This window comes from Macrotis lagotis, chromosome X (assembly GCF_037893015.1).
Source record: "Macrotis lagotis isolate mMagLag1 chromosome X, bilby.v1.9.chrom.fasta, whole genome shotgun sequence".
Lineage (NCBI taxonomy): Eukaryota > Metazoa > Chordata > Mammalia > Peramelemorphia > Peramelidae > Macrotis > Macrotis lagotis.
Genome location: NC_133666.1, coordinates 635,496,800 through 635,518,141, shown reverse-complemented (window position 1 = coordinate 635,518,141; position 21,342 = coordinate 635,496,800). Strand labels below are relative to the sequence as shown.

The 21,342-nt window shown below is 39.8% G+C and overlaps 9 non-coding genes across 9 annotated transcripts; 5 read left to right on the top strand and 4 right to left on the bottom strand.

The window, feature by feature from the left end:
* Positions 1-205: 205 nt before the first annotated feature.
* On the top strand, positions 206-278 carry TRNAV-CAC (transfer RNA valine (anticodon CAC)). Its single transcript has one exon. It is a non-coding gene; the product is annotated as a tRNA-Val (tRNA).
* A 1,129-nt stretch (positions 279-1,407) lies between these two features.
* Positions 1,408-1,479, top strand: TRNAH-GUG (transfer RNA histidin (anticodon GUG)). Its single transcript has one exon. It is a non-coding gene; the product is annotated as a tRNA-His (tRNA).
* Positions 1,480-6,327: 4,848 nt separating this feature from the next.
* On the bottom strand, positions 6,328-6,400 carry TRNAK-CUU (transfer RNA lysine (anticodon CUU)). Its single transcript has one exon. It is a non-coding gene; the product is annotated as a tRNA-Lys (tRNA).
* A 4,361-nt stretch (positions 6,401-10,761) lies between these two features.
* TRNAV-AAC (transfer RNA valine (anticodon AAC)) lies at positions 10,762-10,834 on the bottom strand. Its single transcript has one exon. It is a non-coding gene; the product is annotated as a tRNA-Val (tRNA).
* A 3,097-nt stretch (positions 10,835-13,931) lies between these two features.
* TRNAS-GCU (transfer RNA serine (anticodon GCU)) lies at positions 13,932-14,013 on the top strand. Its single transcript has one exon. It is a non-coding gene; the product is annotated as a tRNA-Ser (tRNA).
* A 652-nt stretch (positions 14,014-14,665) lies between these two features.
* TRNAS-AGA (transfer RNA serine (anticodon AGA)) lies at positions 14,666-14,747 on the top strand. The gene has a single exon. It is a non-coding gene; the product is annotated as a tRNA-Ser (tRNA).
* Positions 14,748-18,295: 3,548 nt separating this feature from the next.
* Positions 18,296-18,367, bottom strand: TRNAP-AGG (transfer RNA proline (anticodon AGG)). Its single transcript has one exon. It is a non-coding gene; the product is annotated as a tRNA-Pro (tRNA).
* Positions 18,368-19,822: 1,455 nt separating this feature from the next.
* TRNAV-AAC (transfer RNA valine (anticodon AAC)) lies at positions 19,823-19,895 on the bottom strand. The gene has a single exon. It is a non-coding gene; the product is annotated as a tRNA-Val (tRNA).
* Positions 19,896-20,830: 935 nt separating this feature from the next.
* On the top strand, positions 20,831-20,903 carry TRNAV-AAC (transfer RNA valine (anticodon AAC)). Its single transcript has one exon. It is a non-coding gene; the product is annotated as a tRNA-Val (tRNA).
* The last annotated feature ends 439 nt before the right edge of the window (positions 20,904-21,342 follow it).

The window sequence follows — 21,342 nt, the reverse complement described above, 5'->3', positions numbered from 1 at the left end:
TTTTGTTTTTTAATTTTCAATTTGAGCTACACTTTTTTTTGTTTTATTTTATTTTTGCAAGGCAATGAAGTTAAGTGACTTGCCCAAGGTCACACATTTAATTAATTATTAAATGTCTGAGGTCACATCTAAACTCTGGTCCTTTTGACTTCAAGGCTGTGCTCTATTCCCTGTACCATCTGGCTAAGTTTGCATACTGTACTTCGTTTCCGTAGTGTAGTGGTTATCACGTTCGCCTCACACGCGAAAGGTCCCCGGTTCGAAACCGGGCGGAAACAGGTTAAACATTTGGTCTTTTCTTGAAAAGTAGCTTCGGTCACTTTCTGTCCTGGAATATGTGGAGAATTATAAAAGATCTGTTCTGGAAAGGTGGTTGGATCACCGGGATTGTTTATCTGGCTCGTGTTTTGAGGTAGAGAATGGCATTTTTACTTGGTAGACCAAGTAATAAGAAAGTCCCGAGAGGATCTTGGCAGAGACATTATTTTCACCAATGGTCTGATCACTACTGTACATAACAGACGAATCCTTTGGCCTCGGAACAGTTGTGGCAATCGTTTGATTCTCTTGATCTTCCCCCCAAGCCGGGGGAGGGGGCTCCAACATTTTCTCTCCAAAACATCTGTTTCCATCAGACCCCTTCCGAGGGAGCTAGGTTTACGAGAAGGCTGGTGCATTGGCCAATGAGGGAAGTCCGTAAGAGCTGGAAAGAAACGTCTTTGGAGTAAGTTCCACAAATACACTCATCCCTGCTTCGATATCTCAGGAAGGGAAGAGATGTGCCGGGAAAGCCCCTTTTTACCTTGTTCACTAAAGACCTGAGTAAAAATACACGGTTTGAATTTTCTCAAAATTAACTAGTGCCACGAACCAAAAGCATTTTCTGACATTGGAAACACTCGAGTTCATAAAAGTAGTATTAGAATTTTTTTTCTTTGCTCTGATATAAGCATTTAGGTAATCTATGGAAAACACATGTTAAACCTTCAGTTGCTGCATAATTGAAGCTATTATTGGTGAGCTTAGAGCCATCCCTGCTCAGCGCCGACGTTTCCTGGAGAGTTGTTTGAGACAGACTGGGAAGTCAGGAGTAGTTGGAGAGGAACAAAGTATTTGCTCCCAAGGGGACCTCGAGAGGACAATCCCAGAGGAAAAGATAAAGGATTTGAAGTGCAGGGAGAAAGAAGGGTCGACAACTCCACACGACGTTAGTTCCCTTCTTAGGATGCACCGGAGAGTCTAAATTTACAGGTCAACTCTTTTCAATTTTCTTGCCTTCTGGATAAGGACCTCGAGGGGGTAATCATGCCCATTAAAAACTCAAAAGAAAAGAATAGAAAGTTAGCTCAATGAAGTTTAATTGAATATAGGAGAAACCGAATCTCTCAGTACCTTGCCTGGTGGCGTGCCGTGATCGTATAGTGGTTAGTACTCTGCGTTGTGGCCGCAGCAACCTCGGTTCGAATCCGAGTCACGGCAGCTTTTGTTTTTATTCTCACGTATTTCAAAATGCGAATAATGATTGGTCGGCAGTAATCTTTTTTTTTTTTCAATTTGTCATCGCTATCCTTAGCTAACTGACAGCACAGGGAACCAAGCCTGGTCTATATAGCCTGAGCCAAACTCAAATGGAGGTTTTGTAGTTCATGGCTCTACCCTCCAGTCAGAAAGGACAAAGGGTGGAGTACCAAAGCTGCTGGAATCTTGGAGGATGGTGAGGTTTTTATTAACCAATAAAGAGTGCTCTATTTGACCTCATAGTTCGGATTAAAGCACATACTTGAGTTCAGAAATTACTAGAAAATTGCTACTCAATTAGATGCCAAATTTTATTACGTAAAGCAGCCAGTAGGCAAAACAAAAACCATATTATATACACCATGGGAATATAAATAGAAGTTTGTGCCCACCTGCAATAGTCTGAGGAATAGGGAGAGATATGTTGTGATAGGCAATACCAACCAAAATTGGAATTCAGGTGACAAAATTATGTATCCTTAGAATGGGCTTGATTGACAAGAGGTAGCTGATGCCAGATGTAGGATCTAGTCAGACCCAGATGTGGTGGAAAATTCTCCGACCACTCATTTGTATAAGACTTAAGCTGTGAAGCTAGGATAGGGGCAACGTTTCTTTACCTGGACCATAAACTGGTGGGAGCATTCTACCTCAACTATCTTACACAATAGAAACTGAAGACCCCTGTAGCAGGTTAAGAGTTTATCCAATCAAAAGTTGCAAGCCTTCTCTTTTTGACAGAGTTAGCAATGGAAAATTACAAACTGTCTCTTTGCTGGCATTAGGTAAAACACAATCCAAGTCATTCCATATTGGAACCCTGTCCGGGAATATATTGAGGAATATAACCTCAAACCTCGAAATAAAAAATTTACAATGATCACAACAAACTGTTTTGAGCTGAACACCTCCCTCAAATGGAAGTTTTTGGAGTTTATAACTTCACTCCCCTCTCCCCCCACCCCCACCCCTGTTTATAAGATAGCATGGTAAAGAAAGCAGAATTATTGATTTATTTAATTAATAGTTCCAATCTCTCAGGAAGCTGAAATTAGAGTTTAGAACCTTTAAAAAAGGAAATTAATCTAGATGTAGACAATGTACCCACATTATCTCCTAGTGGTAACAAGACTCTATGGCAAGTAGGCCTTTTCAGTTTGAATAACCCTTCAGTTGGGAACAACCTGTGCTTGACTGTTGGATTTGTAAATCTTATTGAGAATCTGCAAATTGAATCCTTAATTAGGGGAGAATATTAATTCCTTGAGAAGATTGCTTGAGAAATTCACAACAAGATTTTGAAATAAATTTTATTAATATTTTTTTATTTCAACTTAGTTCTCCTATATCCCTCCCTCTCCTCCTCACCATGAACCATTCCATGAAACAAAAACTTTTTTAAAAAAGGAAAAGAGAAAAGAAAATCAGTGAAACTGATTAATAAATGAAAAAATCTGACAATATAAGCAATATTATACACCTATTCTCCTTCTTCACTCTGCCCAACCATACCTTCCCATTTCCCCCATCTCTGCAAATTAGTGCATGGTAGTATCTTCTTTAATCTTTTCTTTGGTTCCAAACTTTTTCTAGTTTGGTCATTCTGTGTCTATTCTTCCTTATTGTTTTAGTATATTAAGTGATAGTGCAAGAAAATAATAAGATGAGGAACTACATTTCAAGCTTAGTAGTCTGCATGAGCAAAAACAGACCTCTGAAAAAAATGAATGGAGAGTTTCTATGCAGGAATTAATAATTAATAATTTGGCTCAAATGCAAATAGGACAAGCATTGTGAATGATGAGTAATAGCAACTCCTTCTTCATAACTTCAAGATTTTAATTAACTTCCAAAGTGTGGAAACCCACTGTGCCACTGAAACTGTCCAATTAATTAAAATTACACATTCACTCCCCATCTTCTTTATTTTAGTTCCAACTTCATTAGAGAGATTAAAAGAAGCAAGTCCATATTTGGTACTCTATTTCTTAATTATGAATGCAGCCAAGTTGCCTATTTATGTCAGGGAATTTGGTAGGATTCAAGTACATCTATGCAGACCAGTCCCAAATGGTAGAGAGCATTCCCTTGTTATAACCCCCATCTTGGGATGTACTCTCCTGTAAAGTTCCCAGGCTTGCTTCTCTCTTTGTCTTGGACCTTGATATTGATGTCCAGCGACTACATCCCCTTTGACTCTTCTGCTATAGTTTCTTGCTGTCAATCCATCACCGGGATGCAGGGTTTGGAATTGGGATTGGTGTGAGGAATGGCCAAAATCATTCTATATTCATTGTTCTTGGCAGCAAACAGTTCTGTGGGTTTTGTTTTGTGTCAAATCAAAAATATGTTTAAGGCAGCCCAAGGAAGATAGGCCCTAATGGAGTCCAAGCTTCCTCACAGAAAGCTTCCCTAAATAGTCTTGGGCCAGGGTATAAGTATCTGAAGAAGGGCATGGAGTCTACCTCTCTCATTTTTCCAGGTTGAAAGTCAGGCCTAAGGAGCAAAAGAGTCTGTGTCAGGAACAGGATTTGGCCAAAGAAGGAGTTTAAGAATGAGAACAAATTTAGGTAGGGGCCCCAAAAGATATCTTGGGCCAACTTGCTTGCTAAAAATTAGGGAAATAAAGAGACTTAAGAAAGGAAAGGACAAGTGGGGGAGCAGACCCAGAAAGAGAAAGAAGAGGGTAGTGAAGAAGTGGAGGAGATGAAGTAGAAAAGAGAACTGGAACTCCCTTTATTCTTTTGCCATTATTAGACCCCAAAAAGCTCTGGAACTCTATATCCCTGATCATTTTCATAATGCACTATCTGATCACATCTTAAATGAACTGGTTTGTGATGGAATCTTAGGAGAAGAACCAGCTGGGGTTCTAGCTATGTGTGAAGGACTCAGCGGGGTTAGTAACTGAAGGGGTAGGAGTGAATTAGGGTTTTAATGAAAAGACAATACAGAGAGAAAGGAGTGTAAAGTTCATTCTTAGTGCCATCACTCAGTCTTCAGATCTATATCTTAAAGACTGCTCTTTAGGACTGCTTTCTTTTTCATCCTAAGGTGAGCCGGGTAGATTGTACTTCTGAACAGTTGTAATTGTTGAAATGTTTTCCTTCACATCAAACTTGATTTTGCCTCTTTGCCACCTCCATCTATTACTCCTAGTTCATTTCATACATTAGAGCCTTCCAGAACAAATTACAAAGTTTTCTGTGTGAAAGTTCTTCAAAGAATCAAAAGTAGCTATTATTTTTTGTGTATACTCGTTCTCACAGTCAGTTCCTGGAAGTGATCTTCATTTGGGATGAAGTGGAGGTTACCCTCTTCTAGATATTTTGTTCCCTTGCAATTTTGGTTTTCCCTAGAGGACAGTAGTGACTTATTAGGTAGAATCCTATCAGAGGAGACCCAGGAGAGCAATTCAGAGGGGAGCAAATAGCTGCAAGTCCTGAGGTTGACAAGAGTGTGACTCCCTCCATTTTTTTCTGCCTGATGTCACTCCATGGTACAAAATACCCCTATCAGGTTAAACTGGTAACTACATCTAATCTCATCACCAATTTGAAAACGCAAGATTTGCCTGCTACCAATTCCCTCCCTCAACCTCCTCTCTCCTTTGGATGGAGGACTGGAGGCAGAGGACCAAACTTCTCCCAATGCCTTCCTCTACAGCGGGAAGAAACTGGAATTTTTGGTTCTCTCCTCTACATCTGCTGCTCTGCCTGGTCTCAGTTCCATGAAACAAGATGCCCTCTGGTTTCTTCCTTCACTTTCTTGACTCCTTTCGTATGCTGTGCCTCTTTCCCCCATTAGGCTGTAGGCTACTTCAGAGCAGGTCTTCTCTTTTTTAATAAATCCCAGCACAAAGTAGTCACTTAATAAATGTTTATTGGATTGGATTAGAGTGGGGGAGTAGTAAAGTCGAACGAAGTGCTCTGGGCTGCTTGTGCTTGCTCTGGCTCCCAGATGGTCCTTGGGCTCTGGGGAATTTTCCCCTGAAATAGAATAGAAAACTTTGGCACCCTCGAAGACAGAGGGTTGGAATGAAAGAATTAAATGAAAGAAAGATTAAAAAGCAAGATAACGACATCTTGCTCCTAGAGCATATTTTCCCCCAGAATATTTTTTAAGGAGGATGAGACAAGAATGATGCAGAGTGAATTGGAGAGAAAGGGGCATTTGAGGGTTCCTGTGGCTTGTTCAGTTCTCCCCCTTTGCTCTTACAGGCAAGTTGAGTCTCTGAAGTCCCGAGTTGGAGCTATGTTCTATTGCTCATCAATCACATTGCTAGTCTCTTAGTGCTCCAAAGTTCGACCAAAATGGATTAATCCTTGCCCAGCAACAATCGGGAGGGGTTTTGTTTATGCAGACTCCTGGTCTTGGAATGTGATCCTTTGTGTTCTGAAAGTCCTGTCTGGTCCCTGGAGAGCTAGACTAAACTTAACTTTCCCCAATACTGGTATTTGTAATGCCAGTCCCTCTCTGCCCAAACACAACCGTGGCTTTGAATCTGTCTAAAGTACCCATCCCGTGATATTTAAGTGGTTAATGAGTCTTCTTTTTCTAAAAGATTGTAAAATCGATTATGGGTAGTTGAAGAATAATACTCAAAACATTCTGCCTCACCTTCCTCTTTGGCCTCCCCTCCCCACCACATAGAGCTTATTGAGCGTTTACTAAATCGTGATTAAGAGTGGACTAGTAAGAGTTGTGAGGAAGTCAACAGAGAGGGGAAAATATGTTCCAAAGTGGGGGCAAAAAAGGGTTAAATCCTATATCCATAATTGGATATTGCAATGGATCAAGAAAAGAACCCGCCCAACGTGGGGCTCGAACCCACGACCCTGAGATTAAGAGTCTCATGCTCTACCGACTGAGCTAGCCGGGCAGATGTCAATGACTCTTACTGCAATTCCTTAATTACCAAATAATCTTCCCTATGTGCATTTTCAATATTATAAGTATTCCTATATTCTTGATGATCAATTTCTGCCATTCCTTCCAAGATTCTTTTATAAATTTGACAAAGTGGATCAACCCAACATGTTAAGGGCTTTCCTCACTCTTTCTTGATATCACTAGAATATTAATCGAATTCAGAACCCATGCTTATTCAAATTACCTCAATGTTTATTCTCTTGGCATACCCTCACCTTGAACTCCACCACCTTCCGACCCCCATCCTTACCCTAACATGTTTTATTTTCCTTTTAAGGTAGCCAAAGAAAGAAAGATTGGGTATTTTCAGACTAGAGGTTTCTTTGGGTTTTGAAAGGCTAAACTTCACAATCTTGAAACTATGACCTCTGGAACTCCAGGGTACGACTAGCCCAGGACCCCATATCACCGAGGCTCCTCCAAGTGTGGCTCATGCAAGGAAATATTTGGTAAAATAAAAGTGAACCTTGAATATACGTTAAAGGAGTTTTTTTTTTTACTTTGTTTCAAATCTGTTAGAAAGGGCCTGGACAATTGGAAACACCTCATTTTTTATTTTTTTGCAATTACACTTGTTTTTCGTATATACTATGCTATGAATTGAAATTATTTCTGTTCTCTGAACTAATGATCTCTCCCTCTCCCACATAATTTCCACCTCAAATGATCCATTTTTTTTTTTTTTGCTGATATGCCTTATTTTATGAGGGAATGCATTTATTTTCTTTCTCTCTTTATTCCTTCCTTTCTCCCCTCTCCCTTTTCTGTGCTGGAAATATCACCTTCTGAGAAGATTTCCAAGACCATGGAGAAAAATTTGAAATTGATGGACAAACACCTGAAACCAATGACAAAAACCACATTTCAATACGATTGGTCCTGTAGGATTATTTTTCAGTACAGTTCAAACAAGTAAATGAAATCAGACTATCTTTGTAATTTAAAATAATGAGATGTCTCTTGACTACTTCATAGTAGATGGTTAGTGTATATTGACTGACTAACAATATCATATGGGGAATGGGGGACATGTGAAGAACTATCTCTATGGCTTTTCTAAAGCTGCCATTTTTATCAATCTACCAATAAATATTTATTAAAAATCTACCGTGAGTCAGACCTGGTACTCTGGGAAGACAAGATAGAGGCAAAAAACAGTCCCTACTTTCAAGGAGTTTACAATTTAATGAAAGAGACAACATGCAAACAAATATGTAAATATGTACATTTGCATGTACCTATAAATCAATGGAGGATAAATTAAATAAATTAATAAAGAAGAGTCATTTTGATTAAGATAAGTTGGGCCATTGTGTGATGATCAACTATGACAGATAGACTTAGTTCCTCAGCAGTACAATGATCAAAGACAATTCTAAAAGACTTGTGAGGGAAAATATCATCAGCATTCAGAGAAGGAACTGTGAAGTCTGAATGTAGACCAAAGCATATAATTTCCCCTTTTAAAATTTGTTTTATCTTTTTTCTTTCTCATGATTTTTTCCTTTTGTTCTGGTTCTCTTTCACTACATGAGTAATATGGAAATATGTTTAGCATGATTATACATGCATAAGCAATATAAGATTACTTGCTGTCAAGAGGAGAGGGGAGGGAAGAGAGGGAGGTAGAAGAATGTGGAACTCAAAATCTTACAAAAAATGAATGTTGAAAACTATCTTTCCAATGTAATTGGAAAAAATAAAATTAAAATTAAAAAGAGGGGAGGGTTGAGGAAGGTGAGATTTTAGTTGGAACTTAAAGGAAGCCAGGGGCAACGGTTAATTTTGTTAGGAGGAAGAACATTCTAGGCATGAAGTAATCAAAGTAATAAGGTGATGAAGTCATATACTAGCATGGTGGCAGTGTTAGAGGAGAGAAAGGTCCATTTGGAGAGATGTTACAAAAGAAATCAATAGGTCTTGACAACAGCTTTGATATGCAGATTGAGAGAGAATGAGGAATTCGGGAAGACTCGGGTTTTGAGCCGGAGGACAGTTAATAGGAGAAAAGAAGAAAAATGATAAGTTCTGTTTTAGACATTTTGAAATTATGAGATTTCCTGGACTTTCACTTTGGAATGTCTGAATGGCAATTAAAGATGTGAGATTGGAGAGTAGCAGAGATATTGGGGTAGGACATATGGATTTTTTAATTTGGATGGAAAAATAGGCGGTAGGGATATAGTCCAGTAATTCTTTTACTGGACTGAATCCTTTGGACACATTACACCTACGCATATGTGAAATTTTATTTAAGTTCCTAGATAACATATGCCAGAATGCTATACCTCTCCACATACAACTTTGGTGTCTGGTTCCCGTGAAGACTGATTTAAATTTGACAAAAAAAAAATGCTGGGAAAATCGAAATGCAGTTTGGAAGAAAGTAGATTTAGATCAGGTCACAAATTGCCGCAATAAAGATTTGTGTTGTGGCAAGTCAAAGGAAGTTTAACCGTGAAAGTTCTGAGTTTCAAGTGGATTTTAGAGCGAAAATGAATGGCAGAACTGTAGATAACAGAAGTCCTTATAGGAGGGAGGCTGATACAAAGATTTGTGCGAGTGTGAAAGATGTATTCCCAGCCCAAAGAACTAAAATCTTAGGGTATTCTATCACCTTCACACTTATTCTGACTTCTTCCAAGACAGCCTACTCAGGGAAGTAATATTCTCTCTCTCTCTTTTTTTTGTGGTTTTTGAATGTTATTTTATTTTTTTTCAGTTACATGCAAAGATAGTTTTCAACATTCATCTTTTGCTAAGTTTTTGAGTTCCACATTTTTTCTACCTCCCTCCCCATGATATCAAGTAATCTGATTTAGATTTATAATCACAAACATGACTTAACATATTTCCATATTAATCATGTTGTGAAAGAATTAGAACTCAAAGGGAAAAATGAGAAAAAGCAAAGATCCCACAAAACAAATTTTAAAAAGTGAAAATAGTAAGCTTTGGTCTTCATTAAGACTGCCTAATTCTTTCTCTGGATGTTTTTTAAATCACAACTCTTTTAGAATTGTCCTGGATCACTGACCTGTTGTGAAGAGCGACGCCCATCATAACTGATCATCACACAATGTTGCTGTTAATGTATGTACAATGTTCTAGTTCTCCTCACTTCACTCAGCATCAGTTCTTGCAAGTCTTTCCAGCCCTTTCTGAAGTCTGTTTGCTCATGATTTCTTTTTTTAATAGAAGAAAAATTTTTATTTATTTTGAATTTTACAATTTTCCTCCTAATCTTGCTTCCCCCCACCCACAGAAGGCAGTCTGTTAGTCTTTACATTGTTTCCATGGTATACATGAGAGAGAAATCATATCCTTAAGAAAGGAAAATAAAGTATAAGAGAAAGTAAAATTACATAATAAGATAACGTGTTTTTCTTTTTAAAATTAAAGGTAATAGTCTTTGGTCTTTGTTCAAACTCCACAATTCTTTCTCTGGATACAGATGGTATTCTCCTTCGCAGATACCCCAAAATTGTGCCTGATTGTTGTACCGATGGAATGAGCAAGTCCATTAAGGTTGATCATCACCCCCATGTTGGTGTTAAGTAATATTCTCTTAAGACTAAGAAATCAAAATGTAGAGTCTCAAGGTGATTTACAAATCCAACATTTGCTTTTACACTTTCTCCTAACCATGAACTTGGAAGTACTGAATAGTACTAAAGACACTGAAATTGCAAGTAATTTGGGAACTTCATCAACATTCAAAACAAGGGGGGAAAGTCCCTACTCTCCACAATCCCTAACTGCAGTCTGAGCTCTCTGGGGAGGATTAGGAATTATAATTTCTTCTTTTAAAGCTCCCTTGCCTTTGGATGCCTTGAATTCTCAAATTTCTTCAGGATACAGTTGCTAGGCCAGAGAATACTCATCATCTACAAGAGAGTGCAGATCTCTGGAGATGGTGAGAAATTTTATACTTAATTTAGTTAAGAAAAGCACAGATGAAGACGGATAGCATTCTAGAACTCGAGATAGGATCGATCGCCTTTGCTTTTGCATACAGTCCGAAGACTCATGTAATAACCTGTGATATCTTCTAGCATCCTTCCCAACTTTTAGTGATGCAACAAAGATGTTATCCCCACCCAAATCATCACCGATTTCCAGTTTGAATGATTCTGTAATTCCAGTTTGAATGTATTCCTTGTCCCACGGCTACTTTTTCTATTTTTCTGTTGTGTCCTAAACTATTCAGAATAGTTCCTAGAAAGTAGATGATGAGAAATTGAAAAGTATTTATTACTAATACTCCAAAACACTAAAACCAGTAGTTCATTCAGAAGAAACATCAAAATGTGTTTCCGCCCGGTTTCGAACCGGGGACCTTTCGCGTGTTAGGCGAACGTGATAACCACTACACTACGGAAACCAAGCACATTATCATTTTACCTTTAAAAGAGACTCTATAAAAAGTTCACCTAAGACAAGTCAAAACACTTCCTGTGTTCTTCCGAAGTTTCGGTGAATTCTTACACCAGTTCCTGTCTATTTCCTCGCTAGTCCTTTCCTTTAATTAGTCCGAAACCACATCGACGCCTAGACTACGAAATTCTCTGTTACGCCACACTTTTCACGGCTACCCAGGGTCCTGTTCTCTGTCTCCGTGTCTCTCTGTCTCTTTCTGTTTCCTCTCCCTCCCCCCGTTTCCGCCGTCTCTCCCTCTCTCTCTCTCCCTATTTCAGCCTCTGTCTCTCTCTCCGCTTCTCTGTCTCTGTCCCTCCCCCTCTCCCTCCCGCATTGTTTCTTCCTCTCTGTCTCTATCTCTGCTTCTCTCTAACGAGGTTCGTAGCACAACTCTTTCAGCTGACCGACCACTGGTTCCTCAAACGTTGCTGTGCAACCCGTAGGAACCTCAGTCCTGCCGGCTATTCCTCCTTCTATGTGCATAACAGGATTTCGGTGCTGGAATCCACAGGACAAATATCATCCAGACTGCAGGACCAGGCCACTCTACTCGTGTTCTGCTGGGACCCTTCCTGTGGTCTGCTTTCACTGGCTTTACTGTAGTGCGCATCCATCGGAGATTTAGGACTTTGGCCACGCCCGCACTAATCCAGAAACATTGACCCGCTAACCAAACCATGGCTTCCTTTCTACACAAACCTCTTCTTGATTTCCACTTCCACACTCCATCCTCACCCTTCCAATAACTTGTCCTGATATTGTCACAGCAACTTGTCTTAATGAATCTCTTTGTAGAGGAAACCACTAATTTTGGATACTCCTGGATCTGGACCGATTGGGATTTCCTTCATTTTCCTAATGTTAGATTGCCCAACTGGATTTGTTAGGGGGTAGAGAGAACTGATTTTTCATCCTTCAACAGCTAATGAAATTGCCTAATGTAGTTTATAATAAAGCAAAGAGTTATTGATGTTATTTCCGGGAGTGTTTAGAAATGCTCCCTACACTACTTTCAGTCTCTGGTTTCTACCAGATGGAAGAAAGGGAATTTCTTTCAGCTCCTCCTCCCTCTTCGGCGGTTCTCATCCTGAAGCAAGGCTTAACCTTCCGAGAATCAATTTCCAGAGGGGAGTAGAGATACCAGTTTCTCTACCTCCCTCCTCCTCCTACCAAACATATAAAGAGTAAATGGACTAGGATTCTTTTAAATGATGGAAATTGATCTGAATCAATGAAAAGAGAGCTGTCTATAGGGGGTTCACACTGTGGCAGTTTGAAAGTCTGGGAGGGGTGGAGAAAAACAGACCCAAGGAGGTAAGTCTGATTACCAAAGTGCTTTGTAGGAAGTGGTTCCGGATATTGAGAACTGAATTCTCTTAAGAATATAAAATTCCTGTTTGGCTGCCTCACTACCAGTTTATTCTATTTGTTCTATTCTCCCCCCGGCTCTGATTATTTGTGGAGAGAATGCTACAAGTTGTGGGGTGGGGTAGTTATACTTATTTTATTTAGTATTTTATTTCCCCTCCCAAAATAATTGCTTTCAAAGCTTTGAGTTCCAAATTCTCTCCCTTATTTCCACCACACCTCCCCTCATCCAGAAAACAAGCAATGTGATATAAGGTAAAAATGTGTAGTCATGCAAAACATTTCGATAATAATCACGTTGTGAATGAAAACATAGACCCCTCCCCCCAGAACAATAAAGAAAAATATATGCTTCAATTTGTATTCATTCACCACCAGCTCTTTCTTTGGGGAGGGATACCATTCTTTATCTTGTCTTTCAGACTTGTCGAGTCACAGCACTGCTTAGAAAAGCTAAATTATTCACACTTGATCCTATAGTACTGCTGCTCCTTTGTATTCAGCACATTTCACATTGCATCTGCTCTTGTAGGTCTTTCCAGGTTTTATTGAGAACATCTTGCTCATCATTTTTTAGTAGAAATAGCTTTCCGACCCAATCACATACTATAGTTTGTTCAGCCATTTCTCAACTGATGGGCATCACCTGAATTTCCAATTCCCTTTCACCTGAATTGAGCTGCTATAAATATCTTTGTACATGAAGGTCCTTTTCTTTTTTCTTTTTTTCATAGTAGTGGCATTACCAGGTAAAAGGGTATGCATGGCTTTATAGACCTTTGGGTGTAGTTCCAAATTGCTCTACAGAATTGTTGAATCAGTTCAAAACTCCACTAACAGTACTTTAATGTCTCAATTTCCGTACATCTCTCCTCCATTTATCATTTCCCTTTTCTGCTTTTAGACAATCTAATAGGTATAAGGTAGTATCTCAGAACTGTTTTAACTTGCATTTCTTCAATCAATAGTGAGTTAGTTTATTTTTTAAAAATAGCTATAGATATCATTGATAACCTTATCTGAAAACTGTTCATATCTTGACAATTTATCAATCGGGTCAGGGATCTTGTTTTTGACGAATCTGACTCAGTTTCTCTATGCTTGAGAAATGAAACCTTTATCAGAAAAACTTGTTTCAATATATTTTCCCCACAGTTACTATTGTTAACCGTATTTCCCTCAATTCTATTCTTCCTCTATTGGGTTTTATTCTATTCTCTCTCTCCTTTCACTATGTCCCTCCTCAAGAGTAGGGTGGGTATATTTTGCAGCTTTATTGTTTATGTAAATGTCTTTGATTTGAGTTAGTTGTAGAAGTTCTCCTGTGAGTTGTCCCTGAGCTAGATAGCTTGTAGAGTGCAGATCAACAAAATAACTTTTAACTGTGAATGGGAAGGATAGCTCTCAGAGAGGATACAATATCTGGGAGAAAAGAAAAACAATTATTTACAATTTGCAATTTAGAGGTAGGGAGAAACCAACGTAAAGGAGAGAGGTAGAGAGTCAAAATTGAATAAGCTGTAACTTTCTTTCTCTTGCCTCCAAAGGTTGTGATTTTCTAAATAATACCTAACTCCCCAATTCCAACCCCCCCCCCAAAGAGAAAGGTTTTCTAAAGATTTACAATGACTAGTGAAAAGACTTCTCAACCATACTAAAACAAAAGCAAAAAAATTAAATATTATCTCGGCGATGACGAGGTGGCCGAGTGGTTAAGGCGATGGACTGCTAATCCATTGTGCTCTGCACGCGTGGGTTCGAATCCCATCCTCGTCGAGCTTCTCCCTTTGCTGCGATTTAACATTTACTACTTCCTTAATCTATTTATACCATTGTCTGGAAGAGACAGCAACCTGTTACTCGGCAATGTCGCTAAAGAACTCCTCCATGGAATGTTAAGGAGTGCCCTGGAAAATATCTAAGGAAATTCCAGGGAGAGAAAAATTCAATCTTCTATCTTTAAGACCTTGCATTTAAAAATCTTTTTTCTTTGGTTTGTTCTTAGCTAGTAACCCTGACATCTGTATTTCTTAAACTCTTCAAAAATTTTTCAATACATAAATTTCTGAGCTTCTGGTCAAAAGGTATTCGAAAGTGGATAGATATTAAGGAGGAGGGATTGAGGAAAGGGAAGGGGTAGAAGACTGGGTGGGGACTGGCGTTTTCGAACGCTATTTCCATGGAGAGGAAAGTGTGTTCAGTACTGCAAAGTTAGGAAGAGTAGGTGTATCAAAGGGCATTTTTACTTTACGGGAGAGGGATGATGTTGACTAAGTTCTAGAAAACTTTTGGCCATAAAAAGTCTCCTAGATTAGAGCAAAAAATAGATGGGGGAGGGGGCTGCGATTAATTTATAGAGAAAGAATAAGCTCAGACATACAGACATTGTACCTTGAAAAAAATGACAGTAAAACTTTGTTCACTAGTTGTAGTCGTGGCCGAGTGGTTAAGGCGATGGACTAGAAATCCATTGGGGTTTCCCCGCGTAGGTTCGAATCCTACCGACTACGTAGCAGAAAACTGCCGTCAGATTCTAATTTAGTCCTGTTGTTAATATATATCTCGGCAGTTGATTTTTTTCTGCAGTTCTAGAATTTTATCAGTTCTTGATGGCGTAGTAGCCAAAGAATAGTAGTACACTTGAATGGAGTCAGAACTGTCTTCAAATCTGGCTTCAGGCCAAATGGGGTCTCCCAGGGCCTGAGGATACGTATTGGAAAAGCGGTTTGCTATACTTCATGTTTTGTACTGTATAAATGTTAGCTATTACAAAGATATAGAAGGAATTCTCATCAAATCTGCCAAAGACAAACTAGTGAATTAATTAATATAAACAATCAAATTAAATAAATAAATGAAGTAATTCACTGGGAACTATATAACTAACACAGTGCACCACAGAATTGGGGTCCAGAAGGATCGTGATAGATTAGAGCATTGGGATGAATCTAATAAGATGAAATTCAATAGGGCTTTTTTTAAATAAGAAAAATGTTTATTTTTAAAAATGTATGTTTTCCAATAATATGTAAAGATAATTTCCAGCATTCATTTTTGTAAAGTTTCTCCGTTCTATCTATATCAGTAATCTGATATAAAAATAAATGTACAATCGTGTTACATATCTCCATATTAGTTGCTATGAAAAAAGAATCAGAACAAAAAGGGAAAAACCACGGACAGGAAAAAAGAAAAAAATTTTAAAGATGAAAATAGTATGCTTTGATTTACATTCAGATTCCAAAGTTTTTTCAGGTCTTTTAGAATTGCCTTTGATTGCTGTATTGATGAGAAGAGCTAAATCTGTCAGAGTTGATTATCTCACAATGCTGTTATTGGGGTATACAACTCTTGGTTCTGCTCACTTAGCATCAGGTCATGCAAGTCTTTCCAGGTTTGAAATTCGAGAAGTTTAAAGGCAAAGTCTTACACTAGGGAAAAAAAAAACTTCAATGAGAGAAACATTTGAACTTGAAGATAGTGAACAAACACTTTAAAACTGCAGCAATATGGCATATGAATATATATATGATTGGCCATATTTAAAAAATTTCAGTACAACTCAAGAAAATGAAATCAAGCTTTTTTTTTGCTATTGAAAATGGAGATCTATCATATGAGGATGGTGAGGGGTGGAAAATACTTCTCTTAGCCAATCTCATAACTGCCCTTTTATACTTTCATAGGGAAGCAGGTGTGTGTCAGAATATATGCTAGCAATTCTTTGGCTTTGAGTATGTTCCTTCCTTTCTTCTTTCCTGACAATTTGAGGTTCACAATTAAAGTCCTCTTCTCTGCCTCACTCCCCACACCCAGAATGCTCTCTATCCTTACCTTTGATTTTGTAAAGTCTTGAAGACTGAGATGAAGTTTCCCTACATACAAAGGGTATCAACTACTGACCGTGAGTTCAGCAAGAGAAGACCCCAGAGCAGAAAGGGAAGGAAAGAAATGGAATTGATTTTCAGCAGCTGATTTTGGTGGGGAATAATTATGGATAAAATAAATGGAGTAAGCATGTGTCATCTCTGATTCAGCTCTAACATTTTATAAAATGTCCCAAAATGTTATAATCTAAAGATATTCCCATCATACAAGGAGAACAAAGGATGGTTTTCTGAAAAATCCAGTTAATATCTGTCACACAAAGGTTCAGAGTGGGTAATTTGGAAATGTCTTGACTGAAAAAATTTGTAAGTAATTTGTAAAGAATTTGTAAGTAATTTTCTTTATTGTTCAGTTGCGTTCTAACCCTTTCATTTTAAACACTTATGTGTTTTATCCCCTCAAAACAACGTGTATTGCTATTTCTCCCTTTTCATCCTCTTTTTGCTTGGTAAAAGTTATTACGCTCCTGAAAAGTCAGGAGAATGCTTTAAATTTATGTAATTTGGGAAACGGGAGAACAGGGATACAAGCCCACATACACTTTCGGCAGATGATGTGACTTGGTTCTTTGTTCCAGTTGTAGGATTCTCTATACAGTTACAAACTTTCATATACTCCACTATTAGGTGGCACTGGTTTTTAGACTGAACGTTACAAGCTGTGTTTGGGGTTTTTGATGATTTCAGGATTAATTAGTATCAGAAATCCTCTCCCGACCTGCGCTGGGAATTCTATTCCTTTGAGTTTTGTTTGTCCTCTCTCCCTCACAACACCCTCACTTAATGGCATAAATAGAAGTCCCAGACAATGGACATATATTTCAATAGCAATAATTCATAGTTAAAAGGCATAGACCACCATTTAGCAAAACAGAATAGTAAGCAACCGGACTCCCAGTCAGGGGTGGGTGCTTTACACACCGTCACCCGAACTCTGAGCTTCTCTCCTACAGATGCTGACTCCTAACTTTTCCTCACCTCCCGTTGGGACTCTTGCTCACCTTTCCCTCGATAAGCAATCAGCGCTCCTCCAGGTTCTTCAGTGATCATTTGAAGAAAAAGGGGGAAAGACGCAAGATCCAGTGACTAAGATTTGATTGAAGGCCTCTGCCTTCAATGAAGAGTGCCGGAGATTTCGTGCGCCTTCCCATCTGAGTCACCTTCCTTTCGGGACCCTATTCTTTGCAACTTCTACGACCTGGCTCCAAATCCTTTTGCTTTGGTTCATTAACATACCAAGGATAAATGTTCATGGAAATCCTACTCATTGCTAGCGCAAGGCTTTGTAATTAAGCGTTTGGAGAAACCCGAATTAAACAAAATCAAAAAGCAAAATAGCAGCCTGTTGACTGAGCAGTTAGAATAGAGATTTGGGATCATAAGATGTGCATACGCTGACACCTAAAGGTTAATGGGAGGATTGTCATTCAATGAGTCCTGGGTTGGGAAATTGGAAGGAAGAAAAGGAGAGGGAGGAAGAGAGGAAGCGGAGGAAGAAAAGGAGAGAGGGAGGAAGAGGGGAAGCGGAGGAAGAAAAGGAGAGAGGGAGGAAGAGAAGAAGGGGAGGAAGGGAAGGGAAAGAAAGGAAATAAGGGAGGAAGGGAAGGAAGAAGGAAAGGGAAGGGAAGGAAGAACTGTTTCTTGTCTCTGTGACTGATTGCCGATGCACTGAAAGGGGAAGCACATTCTCTGCAGAACTTCTCCTCTTTAGTTCCTGATAGTTTCTCTTGGTGTCCTTGGTGTCCCTGGTGAGACTAGTCCAAAAGAAACTACACTAGTTTGCCTTATAATGATGGTCATAACAATAAAATATCTAGTAATTTTTTAGAGCTCTTAAAGGTTTACCGAACACTTTACAAATATCATTCATTTTATCACTACAGTAATTTGGCCGTGTGGGGCTGGGGGGGGGATGGAGAAGAAAAGCCCTTTCTTTAAAAACGAACGTATTTTTAACGCCAGAAAAGCATTTCCTTCATGCCCGTGCGTGGATAAAATTGCGAAGTCAAATCTCTGAAGGACCAGCGTGTCAGGTACGAGAATGTATCCACGCAAGGGGGAGAGTGGAATGTGGAAGTCGGCCCATCCCAAATTCCTTATTGTACTTAAGAAAGCACTCTTTCTCAGGCTCGCGAATGTTGGAATTTGAACTCATCTGCCAAAACTTTCAAGGGCTCGTCCGGGATTTGAACCCGGGACCTCTCGCACCCTAAGCGAGAATCATACCCCTAGACCAACGAGCCACCCTTCTTTCCTTCTCCGAAAGGAGTCTTTTCAGGGAGAATTAAAGAATCTCAGGACAAACTCAAACGCGATTCACTGTTTCAACATCCCATGACTACAGGACCCGCCACTTCCTCCCAGTCCAGGGAACCCTTGGCCTAAAAGCATCTAGTTGGTCCAGAGTCTACAGTCATTAAATACACTACACCTAATTTGGGAACCTCGCCGAGATTCACACAGTGGGGAGCGGGAGGGGAGAAGCCTGCCCTTTAAGGCCTGCCTTTAAAAATTCCTAAAATCCTATAATCCCAGCTCCCTAAGATACTAGGAAGGAAAATTGCATATCTCATCTTGACCCTGAAATCTCTTCCCCACCTCTTCCACTTTCCCAAAGGACTCAAATGGTTTGTAAGTCAAGATTTCGCCCCTTTACTGTTAACTGACGCCAGACTGTTGTCCATTCGGAGGCGTTACACCATTAACTAGACTGGCCTTCACAAAACAGAGGGAGAATGACATTCCAGGAACAGGGTGCTCTTGCACCCAGTGGCAGGACAATGAGGCAGGGGCGTCCGGCTTAGAGAATGGGGGGGGGGGGGGAGCAAACATTCCTGAGATGCGACCAGCATCCTTTTCTGAAAGCATTGACTCTTCTCTCCTCCCTTTCCCCTTCTCCCACCTCTTGCTTTTTCCCTTCTAACTACTGTCGAGGCACTACCATCCAGTCACTCAGATTCACAGCCTCATGTCCTGAACTTCCTGATCTCTCTGTCTCTTTCTCTTTCTCTCTCTATCTTTTCTCCATAGACAATCAGTCCCCAGGTCCTATCGATTTTTGCCTCTGTAACCATATCTCTTATGTGATCCTTTCTCTCCTCTGACATGTCCACCACTCTGCGGCCTGACTTTTTAGTTTTTGTACGGACCATCCTTCTTCTATGAGATCCACTGGACTCTTGAGAAACCTTTTTTGGATTCTCCTTAATGTTGCTAATGCCTCCTCTTATTTGACAGCATTTTCCATTAATGCTATATCTGAGTTGTTTGGGCATAGTTGTTTACATGTTGTCTCTTCTATCAGACAAGTAGCTCCCAGAGAACAGGGACTTATTTACCTTTGTCTTCCTTGCACTAGAAGGATTTGTTTGCACGTAGTAGGCATTTGTTTGGTAACCGGACTTCCCTACGTTCTAGCCTATTCCTCCCTTAAAGAGTCCTCAAATGATCCTTCGAAGATCCCCACCACTCTGCGACTTCTCTTCCATCCATCAATTCATGTCCTCTGCCATGCAATATGAGGTAGGTAATCCTGTGGACAGAGTGAGTCAGTTTTCTCCCTTGCTGGTGACGAGGGTTCATAGAACGTACTTGAATTCAACTATCCATGCTTCCTTGTTTCCCGGGGATTTCTTTTCATTTTAATGTCGGGTTTAGAAGGCGTTTGGTCTCAAACCCTAAGTTTGTTAAAGCTAAAATGTTTCCGCCCGGTTTCGAACCGGGGACCTTTCGCGTGTTAGGCGAACGTGATAACCACTACACTACGGAAACTCACCTTGCTTTTGCGTGTCCAAGAGACGCCCTCCAAGAACTTGAGACAGTTCACATAAACTCCTCACTCCTAGCCTCAGGGTTGTGCTGGACACTGCGTTAGGAACACCCTCACAGAAAGTTTCACTCGAGTTCAACTTGAAAGGATGTGGGGAGGCATTCTATAAGCGACCAGACAGAGCGCTCAGGTGGGTCCATTTAGGAATGATCGGGTACATTTAGAAGTCTCATTTTCAGATAGAAATTACTCTCTCCTAAGACCTGACATGTCTCAGTCTCGTAGGTTATTTGGAACCAACAACTACACCTAAAAGCCGGAAACCAGGAAATAGTGAGACTTCCCCATCTGAGAGGTTTATTATGCGGGAGAGGCCCGAGTAGGCAGTAGGATGACACTTTGGCTGAATCACACGGGTTTGGGAGTCTCCATTTCTCTCCTCTTGTAGAATCTTGGAAACAAACATCCTCCAGACGCATCAGAAATTCTAGTAGCCAGTCTTGAGAGGGAAGAGGTTTGTTAAGCTATTCCTTCAGGATTGTCTAACCTATAAGGGCTTGGGTGCTGCAGAAGATACACAACTTTTAAACAAAGACACAAGGTAGCTCGAACTGCCCTAACTCGGTCTTCTTTCCCAACCAGACCAGCTCCCTTCACAATCTCCACAGCTCATCACAGTCATTCTTAACTATTCTATCCTGAAGGCGCTTCTCTCCATCTATCCAGATGGACAACTATTAAAAGGCATCTTGTAAACTCTCCCTTTCAATACCATTGAATATCCCTCTCCTCCTTTAATCCCAACTCAGATGGCGCGTCCTCCATCAGCTTTCCTAGCTCACAGCGCCCAGTATAATCTTGAACTAAAGACAGTGTTTCTAAAATAAACTTTCAGTTTTTTTCGAGGGCTTCACTTGGACGTGACCTAAATAAGTGCGTTTCCGTAGTGTAGTGGTTATCACGTTCGCCTAACACGCGAAAGGTCCCCGGTTCGAAACCGGGCGGAAACAGTGTTTGTTTTTCTTAGATGAGGCCAAGCGAGATTCAGAACAAACAGAAAGACCCTTTCACTTTCTAAGCCCAGAAAAAAAATTAAAAAGAAGTCAAAAGGAAACAAGGAAAGATGGACAGTTTAATTCAATAGGTGTTTATTTTAAAGGTCAGCTGAATGGAAGGCAATAACAATTAACTCATTTTCTCTCCACAAGGAGATTACCTACTTTATGTTTGGGTGATAGAGTTTCTGAATAAAGAAACCGAAGAGAAGATGGAGAGTCATGGGGAATCTTCGAAAAATTCTTTAAGGAGTTGATCTGGGACGTTTTTCAGGGCAGAATAGGCTACTGAGTAGAGCCTAGAAGGTAAGGAAGTCGAGTTAACAAACAAGCCCCTTTACGTGCTGGCCGCTCTTCTGAGTGAGTATTAAAAAGACAAAGAAAGACAAATAAA